This window comes from Ostrinia nubilalis, chromosome 23 (genome assembly GCF_963855985.1).
Source record: "Ostrinia nubilalis chromosome 23, ilOstNubi1.1, whole genome shotgun sequence".
NCBI lineage: Eukaryota > Metazoa > Arthropoda > Insecta > Lepidoptera > Crambidae > Ostrinia > Ostrinia nubilalis.
Genome location: NC_087110.1, coordinates 8427360 through 8442754, shown reverse-complemented (window position 1 = coordinate 8442754; position 15395 = coordinate 8427360). Strand labels below are relative to the sequence as shown.

Below are 15395 nucleotides of genomic sequence, written 5' to 3'. Positions count from 1 at the left end.
CGTAAGTCTGGTCGCCATCGCTGCACGCCGTCTGATCGCGTGTGATCGCGTCGGTTTGGCCGAACCTTTAGTCTGAATATTCCCAGTCAATGGTAACATTCCCAGGAAATTTCGCGACTGTAAAAATGTTCCCGGTAACGACCCATCTCTGTACCACTATCTTTCTTAACACGGCTAGATTTTCACTTTCCCTCATCTTATAGGCTAAGGTTCGTTAGGTTACATGACAAAGGTGTTCTTTTAGAAACATTCAATCAGAACTTATAAAAGGAAATTAAAATAACTAAAAACATAACCCTCTTTCTGGCGCAGTCGGGTAATAAGATGTGATTAACGATATCGCAAAATATACAGGGTGTCCCAAAAAGAAGTGTCAAGCCGAAGCCCAGAGGTTCGGGTTGCCCTGGTTTTTTGGGACAGCCTGTATTTTCTATAACGCCGCCTCGAATCTTTTTCTAATATCACGTGACCCGTAAATTAAAAATGTTTGGCTTTATTTTTATATCGTCAGAAAAGTAGTCCGTTGAGTTTACATGTTTTCAGGTGTGTATGAATAGAATAGAATACAATACAATAGACAATGTCGCATACACTGTAGAAATAACCTTGTATGACCAGAAATAATGGTGTTAAATATATAAAAAATACTTTTTATATGGAATCCATACATAGGTACACCCAAAATAAATTCGATTTCATAGCCACAAATTAGTGTCTTCCATTGATTTATAAAATGGTGTCATGTAGCCTAATGATTATCATGATGTTACGAAATTTTAGAAGTGAAGACGTTAAAAATCCCACAAATATGTGAGGAGTGTCTATTCAAAAGGGGATATTTACATTTTTATTATTTATTAAACTGAGTATGCAGTCTTGTTCTTAGTGCTGAATACTCACTTTCGTCACTTGAATCTTAATCAAAACGGGATATTCTCCCAAGTAAAGCAGCTTCAAATATGAGTGTTCATTTCAGAACAGGATATTTACACTTACAAAATTAAAAAAATAATAGTTATTTTTCATTTCATAACAAGAGAGGATATTTACAATACAAATATTTACACTATACCAATTAGCCGTTTCAAAACGGGATATTTACTTTTACATAGTGTTTTATTTCCTTTAACTTTATGCTTTAGGATTTATTTTTAGACATTTTACTCTGTAGAACGGAACGCAAAATTAACGTAAAACGGAATCTATGTTGTGTGATTGTCTGACACCTGATATTGGACAAATCAGGATTTGAATGTCTAATAATTAAAAAAATATAATTCTGTTTAGTAGCGTCTTTAATTTTGGTCATTATTATTATTAAAAAAAAGAATAATCTATGTTTTATCAGGCCTGTTCATCTCCGCGAGTTTACATCGAAAACAAAACACGCACGATGGCCCACCTACAGGATACTATTCGACAAGGCCTCACATACGAGCGAACTTTGACTTACGCACGCGTATTCTTGTGTATGACGGAAGAAAATAAATAAAATGGTACTAAATACTGTGCAGTATTTATCTGCCTAAATAATAATAAAAACACAGAATGTACATTTTTAACCCTTCATTTGGCAAGACACAAATTGTTTGATTTTTCCAATAAAATCTATTTAGACCTAATTGTTACTATCAAATAAAGTTAAGAAAAATAATAAAAAAAATATTTGGTTGGTATTTTCGCGAAAAACGATTGTTGCTTATTTACCACATTGCCAAATAGGGGTACTTAAATAAAACATTGAGATATATTATAAAATTAATTTTTTTATATGAAAATCATTAAAAAAATCAATCGTATTTCACATTTTATGCATTAAACTATTTTTTGACCATTTTCGCAAAGTCGACAACGACCTTTTTCTTCAACATTTGATAGATGACGCATGTCATCATACTTCACGATCAATATGCCGAGCCAAGGTTGGCTTTTTATTTTCTCTTTAGCTTCTGAAACTGGTATGTTACCGTTATCTGCTATAGTTGTTGACTTCAACGCAAGAAAAATGTGTTTATCATTTAAATCAGTTCAGCGGTGTAAGCTTGAAGACAGACAACACAGAGTCAGACAGCAAATTCTTCCTCTCTCCTAAAATGCTGTGCCCGACAGGGTCCATAATTGCATCAAAAGTAATTGTATACCATCTCTATAACATTATTCATGTAATACATGATTGATTTATTGGGTATTGACACTCTTTTGTATTAACAAAAAGATAAACCTATTTTGTTAGATGTTTGGCACTGATGCTTCTAGGCAATAGAGGTTCTTTAGAGGTTCGGAAGCATGTCATATATTAGAAAACACAGTTTCTACGCCAAATATTGCTTTATATGATTAGTTTGATTTATTATGAATAAAATTTAGACAAAACAAAAACAATTAGAGATGATAAAATAGTATAAAATCATAAAACTTCCGTCTTTGTTATTCTCATTGCGCGTCATCTTGGCGTCTGACAGAAATATGAATTTGAAATCACTCAAAACTCAGTCGACGACCGATTTACTAGTGTTTTGCTGAACTAAGCTTCGTAACAAAATGGAATGATTTGCACAAAACTTATTATTTGGTGCTGTAGAAATATTCAAAGTGGTTGTTGCTTAAAAGCATCACTGCCAAATGAAGGGTTAAGTTGCCTCAAGACACTGAGAGGTAAATAAGTAGTTAATATTATTCATGATAATTCATGCTAAATCATGTATTTCCTCCGCCATTTTCCACAGTTTGGCACCTCACGTCACATCATTTTACCGAAGTCAGCCCTATAGCTTCGGCGCAGTGCCGATCACTGACGTTTGTCAACAAAATGGTGCTTGACTCTTGAGACCAGCTAAATTACACCATATTGTTAATGACATTGAGCATATTTTTTTTTAAATACCTTCGCGAAGTAAAACTTCTGTACGTAGTACTTATTATTATTCTGTGGTTTATAATATTTTAAACTATTATGTTGCATTTTTTACTATAAAATTAGATATTGTTGCAATAAATCCCGTGAAGTGATAATTCTGTGGTTTTATTATCATTTAAAATCTTGAGATGTACAATACAAAAGAGGATATTTACAAAATAGTAGGCTCAACTAAAGGGGATATTTACAGTAAGTACAGAACAAAGGGGGATATTATAAAAGATCCGTGTCAAAAGAGGATATTATGATTTTTCTGAACTCTGTAACTTTAAATTAACAAGTCATATTTTTTGGCAAAAAGTGTAGTTAGAACACTGTAATGAAATAGTTTCATAACAGAAATAATTCTTTTCGGTAGGTCTGTAAATATTTCCCATATAAGTTTTTCCCATTTTGTGAAAAATAAGATAGAATGTAGGTATCCCCTTTTGAAAAGACACTCCTCAATGTATATTACGGGAATTTTTAAAGTGAAACAATGCGTTCTCATTTCTAGAATATCGACATTCGAAATTGTTATATAATTAAAAAATAGTGTAGTAAAATATTGGCGCAAACCTATTCGCAAAGAGGCAGCTCCTATACTTAAAATATGTACGTCCTTTTTAAACGTTGCCATCGCTTTAATAATTTCTTAAAAATGCTATATTTTCTGAATTCTGTTTATATTGCTCAATCGAATCTGTACTATACAAATTCAGTCAATTACTATACATAGTCTTAAATTGTTGCATAAAATGGTATTGAGAGCTCCAATTGGTAAATCAGTGAAGCAATAAGGCGCATTTTCTTAATTATTATTGAGTTTGATTCTGATATAATTCAAACTAGAAAATATTAAAATCAAAACTTTTTTTAGCGTGGCCTGTTTATAGGTCGCGTAGCAAAAGTTGAATCGAAAACGGCACTTATACTAATGTAATATTTGTATACAGAACACGCAACACATTCAAGTTCAAATATCGAGTAGCACTAGCTCCCTCGCTCTTGTTAAATGTGTGCAAGCGAGACAGAAAGCACTTGTCAGTTAGACTACGCAAGACTAGCGCGACTAGCGTATACAGATACAAATCTTTGCTTGGTTAATCGTCTCAACTCGCGCTGCGCGACCTATAACACGATTACAAGTAAAACGTCATTAAATATTCGTACGTATGTATCAAAATCAAGCTCAATATTTATTTATACCTATTATTTTAAGTAAACGAAAAAGGGAACGAACAGAAAATTGAATTAAATTATCAGTATTTGAATTTGTGAATAACGAACTATTTTTTTTACTTTTAGTGTGTATTTAATATTTGTAAGTTATTTCTTAGATTTAGTTATATTATTATTAGTCGTATTAATAGTTATTTGAGGGAACTCAATAGTTTGTGGATAAGCATATTATGACTTAGTTTTATTGTATATTTGCCATTTATGTGTCTTTTAGTAGGTATAATAAACACTATGAATTAGCCAACTTGTATAGCTATACAAAAGACCTGAATATTTTAACATTGTTATTCATAACATGACAAAAGGATGTTAATTTTTCAGTTGTGAGGAACAAAACAGTATATTTTTTATTTTATGATAATTTTGTTATTACAACCTTAAATTTTCTGGTTAAATACAAAACAAGTATTCTGATCCTGAGAGAACTGTAATGTTATTAGTCTTTAAGCTAGTTTTAGTTTGAATCCAACGCTTAGTGGCCAGATTCCCGATACAGTCTTATCCCCCCTTTTTCTAAACAGTCACATAAGATCTTTGTATGCACATATTGTTCTTAACTTTTAATCTCAATTTTGATCTATGGTTTATCTACTTTTTGGCTACTTTGGGTGTCATGAACTATTTATCGTTGACTGTAACTACCAATAAAACCGATTTAACAAAATCTTTCATGAAACTCAGCATCTTCTTCATATGTGATTGATCTGAGTTTTTTTAATTCGATATGATAATAATATGGCCATGATACTTATACCAAAACCGGTGTTGTTGTTTAACTATAGTTATACGATAGGATACCCAGCTTAATAATTCGAGAGCAATAATTAAAATCGGTTTGTTGTATAAAATATTATGTAACTGTCTTAGTATTAAAATATTAGTTGCTATATCGTGATGTTATCTTCTGTAAATTATCTATTCTTTAGCCAAGGTTTTTACACTAAGAGAAAGGAAAACGGGCATGTGTTGAACTGGATATCCATAGATAGTACTAAATATACCCTAAAGCTGCTTTGAAAAATTTAATAACTAAATTCAGTCTAAGAAAAAAGCTGGCAAAGCGTCCGAAACTCTTTCGGTGTTGTGGAATAGAATAACCAGTTGATGCGTGCACTTTATCCCTTCTTATTACAAGTACAGTATGTAAAATACACCATACAAATACCTAATCCAAAAGGGATGCTGTTATGAAACCAAACTCGAAATAGTAAATGACCGATCAGTTGTAACATCTTTGAGTATGAGATTTTTTTTAGAGTAAATAAAGTTATATTTAAGAACAGAATCATCCCATTCGGATCAGCCAGGATTTTTGCATACTGTTTTAAACAGGCCTTCTGCCATCTATGTAGACATGATAATACAATTTTGGAGCTACTTACCTACCTTCTCGACCCTTTGATTCTTGGCTGTTGAACTAAAAACAAATGTTGTGTGATAAAAATTTGTATGGACGCTTCGTTCTAGCATTGTCGTAGCAGATCGAATATTTGTTGTTACGTACTTATTTTTTATACGAGGTATTGATGAACGTTGCATTTTGAGTAGATAATAAATTAAGTTCGCATATTTTTAAATTGTTTTATTTTGAAGAATGTATCTTTTAACTTTTTTGTTTTTTGTGCAGCCTTAATTAATTATCAGGAAGTGAAAAAATACTTATGATGTTTCTTAACTATTTTTGGTCGCATATAAAAAACAGGTTAATTTAAAATAAAGAATATATTTTTAAAACAAGTAGGTACACAGACTTTACAGACTGTTGCGTATTGTGTAGTAGAGTATAAAAAACATTACAAAAATAAAGTTCTAAATATCAACTATACTTAATATTAATCTGTATGCATCCACTCTCTGCAATAGAAACTGGCACATTTAAAATATGCAATATTATACAAATCTCACAAAAAGGTTGAACTGTCTCAGAATCTTATACAGAAGGCTATTCTAGTACAATATAAAACAACGACAAAATATTAGTAAAGTTAACAATTTTGTGCAACTATGTGTAAAAAAAGTTATCAAGCTACAAAATATCATCGTTTGTTTACTATACTTATCAACTACATAATTCAACAATTAACGATTAGATGTAGATTTTTGAAGGCACCGCAAAAGTGTATTCATACACTTTTAAAATAAAATTACTTATACTGTAAATAAATATACATATAAAAATATAATACTGTATGGAAAAAGTGACTTATTCATATCGCCTTCTCTTACAATCATCGCTAAACTTTGAAGACATACAACATTGGATTTCAAGCTCAGGTTTTTCTTTAAGAGTTTTGTACACAGATTGATAAAAACCCAAATTGCATTTCGGGTCTACAGGGAGTATTTCCAAGGCCAAGAGACTAGTTTCATTTGTATTCAATTCTAACAATCCGCGGGCAGTCAACACCAAAATATCATGGTCTGTCACCTCGACGCCATTTAAACGTAGATGCATTTGAATATTTCGGGCATTACTGTTAATATAAACAGCCAAATGGCTTACAAAGTGCGCGAAATATTTCGCATTGTTTACGGCTTCTTTTACTAAATTACCAATTTGTCTCCCGAATTCTCCAGAAGCTTTTTCAACCATCTCCACTCCATTTGTGTCAGGGTTCACTTGAACTTCTTTGATCACTCGCCGTGTTGTTATAATGATTCGCAACTTCCATTGAAAACAATATAGTTCGTGTAATGGCAAACTGGTTTCCAAAGTCGTTAAAATCGCTTCGAACACAGGCAAAGCATTTACAAATGACGTGGTATCCGAAAGGAGAGCACAAGTGTTTGGTATCGGTACAAATCTGGGCGTATCCAAATTATACACAAATTCTTTGAGCATCCGTCTGTACACGTAAATATCGCAAGCAACGTCATTCCAACGTTTCAATATTTCAGTTGCAATCAGTTTGGTCATTTCAATACTTTCAGATAAATCAGTTTCATCTTTCGTAAAATATTCAATGTAATGCGCAAGCAGTTCCCATTTAGCAAGATACAAGTACTGAAACTTTTGAACATTTGCAGTATTTGCTTCACATTGGTTAAACATAGAATTCAGGTACTCCATAACGATACCCTTCACAGTATCTTTTTTCATGTAATATATTTTATCATCGATTTGTTTTATTATGTTCGTTTTACGTGTTACATTCTGTTCGGTATCTATAAATACCTTAACTGCTGTCCAAAGGGCATCGTAAAATTCACCCACGAACTCAGCAGATAGTTTATAAGTTCTATAGAGTGAAAACAAATCGTCGTCATCGGTATCGTTAAGATCTAACGTCAAAAACTTTAAGATATCGTACAACTCTTTTTCAGGATCATTTGCAGTCTTCTCAAATATATTCTTGTATATGACACTTCTAATAGATACATTTTTAGTACTTTTCCAAGCATTCAAAAGAAGTTTCTTCAAATTTTCAGCACTAAAGCATTTAAAAGCTAACCTTAAGCCGTGTTTTTGGGTCGAAACAGGAGAATTTATTAGAGATTCGACGAATTTCAAGCATGTAGGATTGGGTAGATTCATGAATAGCCGGTTAAACATTGGCAAGCAGTAGTGGACATAGTCGCCCTTTATGTACTTCAAGATGTTAGCAAGAGGCACTAGCGGCCGTGAGTAGCTGACATAGCGACAAATTGCTTCCTGCTTTTTTAATAAACCCGCATCTATATGCTCATGATCGATTTTCGCATTTTCTGGTGCGTTTTCTTCCATGAAACGAATTTTATGTTTCTCATCACTTAGTTGGAATATTCCGTACACGGCAGAATGTATTCCCCTACGCTGATTCTTCTCGACGCTTTCAGAGAGCAAATCAGTATAAAATTTGAGGAATGTTTGACCAACATCTTCGGAAAAGTATACTTTCAACTTTTTTAATAAATTGTTCGTTTTATAGGTCCAGGATTCATTAATTGCTTGCTTTATTTCCGGTAACTTATCAATCGCTAGTTTTGAATCTTCTTTGAGACACCTTATTAAATCACTTTCTGTTAATTCTTTATCTGACCTCTGGAGTATTTGCTGATACTTATAACTATCTTTATCCTGTTTCGTAAATTCCATTATATTGTCAGGAATGTCAGCTCTAGTTTTTTCAAACAAAGCCATAAGTTCCAACAGAAAATGCATGCAGGTTACTAATTTATCATCTTTACTGCCTGGTTGAAATTTAATAATTCTGTTCAAATAAAAATTATAAATGTAATCATACACTTTTAGTTTAGTTTCTTTGTCTATATTTTCGACGTGTTTTTTAATGGAGTAAATAGGCATGGATAATTCCATAAAATGTACTAATACATCAGGCATTTCTTTGTCATTGATTATATTATATAACATGGCAACAATTTTGAAATCAGGATTACCACCATCTGCATCGAAAGCCTTCATGCTGTTACAAATTTTAATGAATGCTGTCCAGCTACTATCTTCAAACTTAAATACATTGTGATGATTCGTAACGCTCAGTAAAAACATTGTTTTGTTGGTTTTATTTTCATTAACATGCCTTTCATAATAATATTGTAACACTTTTTCCACTTCGACGTTATTTGTTGCAGACTGTACTAAAACTTTGAGAAGATCAGATCGTTTAGTCTTATCAGTTGCAGTGTGGATTAACTTTTTAATTTCATCAAATGCTTTAGTAAAGTTAACGAATTTGTACCAAATAAAGTTTCTACCACTACCAAGAATTTCATTTCCGCTGGCAATGTGACGCATAGCCCAAGCTTCCTTTTCTTCTAACGTCATAAGGCTATAATACTTTTTAACGTAAAATTCTTTACACATCTCAAACTCTTCATTGTGATATTTATCTGTAAATATCTTCTTGGCAAAAGCATATCTTTCGTTCTCAGGAACAACATTGATTATCGGCTTGAACTTAATTTGATGACGATTAGTCCAAAATTCAGACACTTTTGCTGGCAACAGAAAGATAGCAAAAAACTCAACTTCATTCAATGAACTATGCCTAAGTAATTTCCCAACGTTGAGTATATTCACATACAAGTCTGGTTTAGCCATTATTCGGTTTTTGTGTTTTATAGCAATGTGCTTAGTTATTTTTAAGCTTAATCTAAATCCCTTTTTTGATTCGTCAACATGTTTTTCCAGCAAGTCTAAGTACTGAACATCAGATACCGAGTACAAATAACTGAACTTCTCAAAAGCATCATTTTTATTCCAACATGAACTCCGTAAGTACTCTTCAAAGAGTGTAAAAGAGTTACCAATGAACATTTTCCAGTACTCAGTGTCGTTTCGTTCAATCTCAGAAACATTTTCTTGCATTAACTCCAATTTGAATGATTCAGACGTGAATTTTAGGAATTTATATCCAAGTGCATCCAATTTAATTTTTTTGCAATAACGGTAGAAATCAGCTGCACGGTTCTCATTTCTCATGTTCATGTATAATGCTGTTAATAAATGCTTTTTCATTTTTAATGACATAAATGGGAATATGTTGTAGTGCAAATAATCAGTGTTCATAATAGTAGCGAATTCATCATCATAGAGCCAACGACATTTTTTGAGCACTCTGGATATGTAAAGAGAGTCACCCGATTTCAATGTTTCAATTATAAATTCAGTGTTTTTATACTTAGCAGCAACATCAATTTTGAATAGTCTGTCAGCATCTGAAGTTTCTGTTTCGGCTTCAATCTCCTTGAATGGGACATTTTTGGAAACAGTTTCGTTGACTTGAATGTTTAGTTCATGCTGGCGCTTCGGCAAGTTATTTCCTGAGAGTTTCACCATGATGAATACGTCACCAGCATATAGATGGTTGCACCTGTAAGATAAATGTAGAATTTCAAGAAACAAAGTATTAACTGGTATTTAAAATTGTACAGAATTGGAAGATTAATGAGTTTTTTTATCGTACTGAGTTTGTCTAATCTAAATCTACGAAATGATTAATAAAGCAAGGTCTTAACTAAAAGAGATAAACACATAGTATGCAGAAAATGAGTAATGGGTAGTTTTAAATATATTTCACTACTTTTATTCTAATTTTACACACTTTAAATTAAATCTTATAGCCAAAACAATCAGTATGACATCATTGTCATAGAAAATGTAAGATGAATCATTTAAAGGGGCGGATATTCTAGCAAACTGTTATTGTCAATTATTTTAATTTAATTAGCTCTAATACATTTATCTACTTTACAAGTTCCTTTACCACCGTCTTATCATCAAACTACACATTTAGAGAAAGTGGCAAAATACTGCTCAAGATGTCACAATGTTTTGTATTGATGCACCATTGTCCTGAGATGGTCTGAGAAGGAACCTACCTACATTTAAAATAAAATAAGAATCTAGACTAGTTTTCTAGTAATGTACATAAATCATTATCATATCATAAAGATTTAAAATTAGTTACCATACCTGAATTTTATTTATAAATACGATGGTGGCTGCAGTTTTTTGCCGGTATTATGTGTCGTACTAAGGTTATGCATTGACCTCGTCTCCTATGAAAAATCTTCAATTTCAGTTCATGGTTATTTTGTGGTAAGATTTCCTATTTAGTTGGACTTGGAATTTGAATTTCTAACTCGATTACTCGACCAAGGACCAAACTCACTCCAAAAGAAGTACACAAAAAAAACTACCTTGACGACAAAATTGACAATTAAATATTGTCACCACAGATATGGATTAGAGTAGATACAGCAAGTTGATAGTCAAAGCGTGCCATTCCGATATGTCCAAATGGACATACATGGTCGAGTGATGTTCATGTAATCCGATTACAACAATCGGTTACGATGATTTTACGAGGACAGTAGTACGAACACGGTAGAAAGAAGAAATGATTTACGGATTGAGAATTGTAATTAACAGCACAAGTAACAAATAATTAATTAGAATAAAGTAGCAGTAGAAGAAGTATAAAGTAGCATTGTTTTTAATACATATCCTGCGATGTACTCTTAAGAGTTAAAACCATGGTCCCTGTATGTGGTGCACTCATACCGATCCCAAGGAACCGTACTTACTCATAACATTATGACACACACTGATCCGTGTATTCATACACCAGACAAGTTTTTGTATTGAAACGCTGGTAGGGTGAAAAAAATAATGAAATTTGACGATTTGTAAGAATTAATTTATTTAAAAAGGAAAATAAATATGTTTTTGGTTTTGTATCGGGCCCCCGGGAAACCCCTAGTGCCAGACTTTTTCAAATAGACAGAGTAGAGGCATCTGCCTAAGGAAGTTCTATAATTTTGCCATTACCTTTTTTATAAATGACGGCGGAAGAACAATTTTATTCAAACCTTTTTAATTGTTTTGATTATTTTATAGGGCTCATCTAAAGCACAATACTTATTCTTTGCACTTATAATATAATTATGAAGAAAAATATTTTGTGTTTCATTTTACTTCGAACGTTTTTTACCACACTGAATTTTGTCGTTTAGAAATAACTTCAAAACTAGGTACCTGACTTAGCTTTATGAAACAAAACGTATTGGCAAAACTACGCATTTTTAGATTTATTAAAAATAAAAAGCTTGAGTTAATAGTCTTTATTTTATGAAACTAGGTCAGGTACTTACTAGGATATTTAAAAGTATGGAATTAAGTATGAATTACTAGTAGTACTATTTAACATAATGGAATAACGATCATTACTTTCATAAACATTAGGCACAACAAAAATATTATTTTCAAATTAATAAGAAAATTAATAATATAGAATAACGTTTACCGCTACAAAATTATTTTAATCCACAGTCAGACTAGCTATAAATTTAACAAAATATCAGTATTATCGAAATTAATAAATTTTCGAATCGAGTCACACGATATCTTTCGATGACTATGCGAATGCAGTACGATGATACGATTACTTTTACGTTGCGGCAATCACTAAAATTCGCTAAAATGACACTAATGACGTTTAAAAAGTGGCACGCTCGGCTTCATACAATTTTTGACACATGCTGCATCTATCCATATCTGTGATTGTCACTGTCAAATTTGACAACATTTCAGGTAAGTGTCACTTGGTGTCACTAGTGGTGTGAAATGACATCGTTGTAATGCAACAACTATGAGAACGATTTTTGTTGAAATATCGATTTTTATAGTGACTGGTTAAAACTTAAAATCTTAAATTAGTTATCAAAAGAGTAAGAAAAACATTTCTCATACTGAAAAATATGTAGGATTCTCAATACATTATTTCTTACTTCATTACTATAAGCTCGGTCGGAAGGTGGAGTTCTGTGTTGTGGTTGTGGCTTAGGTTGTGGGGCATTTGTGGGGTGATGATATCATTAAAAAAAATTATGACTCACAAAGCCATAATATCTAGATACGGCTTTGTGAGTCATAATTTTTTTTAGCGGCTAGCCGCCAGGCTTTTAAAATATTTTAGTAGCGCCTGATTTTAGTATAAATAATTTCTCTCACTGAATTGTACATTACATTATGATTATAGGTTTATCGCTAGTTATCAAATCGTTAAAAATGATAATAAAACAGGGATAACAGAATAGGTAGATAAGGTACAAAAATATAACGTGATGTGACGTAGGTAGGAGGCCTCCCACTCATGCACATAATCAGCAGGAGGCAATGAAAAGAACGGGAAGGGATGAAATAAATAAGATAATGTAGTGCAATAATTGTTTTATTCATAATTAATAAGCACATTACCTTTATTGTACTATCACAGTTAGAGTCCGATCGATCAAGTGACACTTCACTGGGAGGTTCTAGGTTCGATTCCCACCCAGGGAGAAATACATCACCACTGCGATGAATACCTACATACAACCTGTGCCATCTATTGGTGATCTGAGAAACTACTTTAGCCTTAACCATTAGATAGCCCTAAAAAAATAATTAAAATATATCAAGACCAGAAAAAAAGCCGTCTTCATCTGTACTGTCAGTTTTAATACTGTCACGTATTGTATTGCATACTTTTCGAAATCTTTGATGTAAAACATACAGCACTTCCTGATAGGAACATTTTTGAAGTTTTTCGATGGCCAACAAGAAGCTACCACTTGGACTTTCATGTGGTAGTAACTGTACTGCTAGCAAGAAAGTTGCGGGGAGTTCATTTTCTATCAATCCCGAAGCAACTGTTATCATGATTTCGTCCAAATATCTTACTATGTCTATATAGTTATTAATTATTTTTAAATAATATTTAAAGACTTCTAAAATCTGTTTTATATTGTTTTCTACTATTTCCTTTAAAGTTAACGAGAATGACACAACGTATACCTCATTTGCATACTTTGAAATTGCTTTAGCCAATTCGTGACTGTATACCTTAAAAGCGTCAATTATAACGTTGTGAAGATCTTTTACATCATAGCGATGAGCTTTTTTGCTTGCTTGTATAAAGTTGCTCTTATGATTTCCTATTACTTGTCTGCTAATAATTGCTAGTTGTAAATCCCACCTCAATTTGTATGTATCGTATAACGGTAACGATGATTTAACCAAAGCCAGAAAATCTTCGAAAATAGGAACCGCATCTTCAAAATGCTGGACATTATGTTTAAAACTGGCTTCCTCCAGATAACAGAAGAAATCACAAAGTAGTTTTTGGTACAAGAAATCATCATAAATTACTTTATCCCAATTTTCTATGCTGTTTTCTATAACACTGCGAGATAGTAGCATACTTTCGTCAAGGGAATATTCAAGACGAGTGTGATGTATGACGTATCGGGCTACAAGCTTCCATTTTTCTTTACAAAGTTGTGATATCTCATCTTCAGCATACGTTATCTTTAGTTTATTTTCTTTTATCATCATATTCATGTACTGTTCGATTATCTTGCTTACAAAAGTTTTCTTAACAACATCAAGTATATTTTGTATGTGATGTATCACCTTCTGTTTGCGCACTATATTCGGTTGTTTATCTTCAAAGGAATCAACTGCTTTCCATACGGCTTCAATATAGTCACCTAGTAAATCATCGGGTAACTTTTTTGATACAACGAGATCAAATACTTCATTTTCATCGGTTTGACGTAAACCTGAAGTGAATTTTAATAGCATATCAAAAAGCATTCGGTTTTTTGTGTCTGCTACTTTATTTAAAATTGTTTCATAAATGACGCTTCTCGTAGACTTGTTCTTAGTGCTTGTCCATATATTTGTGATAACTTTAATTAAGCTCTGTGGAGTGCAGCATTCAAAGGCCAGTTGGATTGCATGTTTGTGTCTTGATACTGGAGTATCAAGAAGCAACTGCAATAACTCTAGACATATCGGTGAGGGGAAGATCGCGAAGTACGTTTTAAGAATATGTAGATAATATTTATCAGAACAGCCTTTCATATACTTAACCATGATGGCAGGGGGCACATGGGGACGCGAAATGCAAGCGTTCATACAAATAGCTCTTTGTATGCGCAGTTGATCAATGTTATCATTTTTTAGTCCGTCTTTTTTATTTGCCGGTGCATGTTTTCCCATTATTTCCAATATGGCGTTTTCATCACCTAATTTCAAAATACCACGTACACCAGCGTGCACTGTCCGCTTGTTTTTATTTTCACTGACGAGGTCTTCAAACATAGCTAGATAGACCTTCGTAACATCTTCTGAAAAATATATCATAATTTTATCAAGAAATTTATCAAGCTTTATTGAAGCATTCTCATATTTGTTTTTAATTTCTGTTACTTTAGAGATAACAGGTGTCTTGTCCTCTTTGAGATCTTGCAAAAGTTGTCTGTCTGAGAGTATTTTTTGTGACAATTTAGGGATGATTTTCAATTGTTCGTCTGATTTTACTACGTTTGAAATTTCATCGTAAAATATGGTAATTGCACTTTTTATAACAGCAAAAACTGGCTTTGCTTCTGCAGCTTCATCCTTTGAATTCCGATGACGATGGCATTTATTATCAGCTTGTTTGACATAAAAATCATAGAAGAAGTCAAGTATTTTTTTATAATTCTCATATCCTACATTTTCTATGTGGTCGTCGACAGAGTTCAAGTCAAATTCTTCAAGGAAATATTTCGTCAATTCATCAGGAAACGGTTTTTCATGTAGTATGTGGTATAAAACGATCATAGTTTTATAACTTTTGAAATCATTAATGTTAGTTGCATCATGTGAACTGTAGAGATTCACACTAAGCAATATTTTATAAAAAGCAGCCCAGCAATCATCATCAAACTCAAACACGTTGTGGTGTGATATGACTTTCTTTAGAAAGTCATTACAAGTTTTTAT

The 15395-nt window shown here is 32.5% G+C and overlaps 1 long non-coding RNA gene across 1 annotated transcript; it reads right to left on the bottom strand.

Moving 5' to 3' along the window:
• Nucleotides 1-5841: 5841 nt before the first annotated feature.
• On the bottom strand, nucleotides 5842-10825 carry LOC135083355 (uncharacterized). Its single transcript, XR_010259585.1, has 2 exons — nucleotides 10554-10825; nucleotides 5842-9951 (listed from the first exon to the last, which is right to left on the bottom strand). It is a non-coding gene; the product is annotated as an uncharacterized LOC135083355 (long non-coding RNA).
• Nucleotides 10826-15395: the final 4570 nt, after the last annotated feature.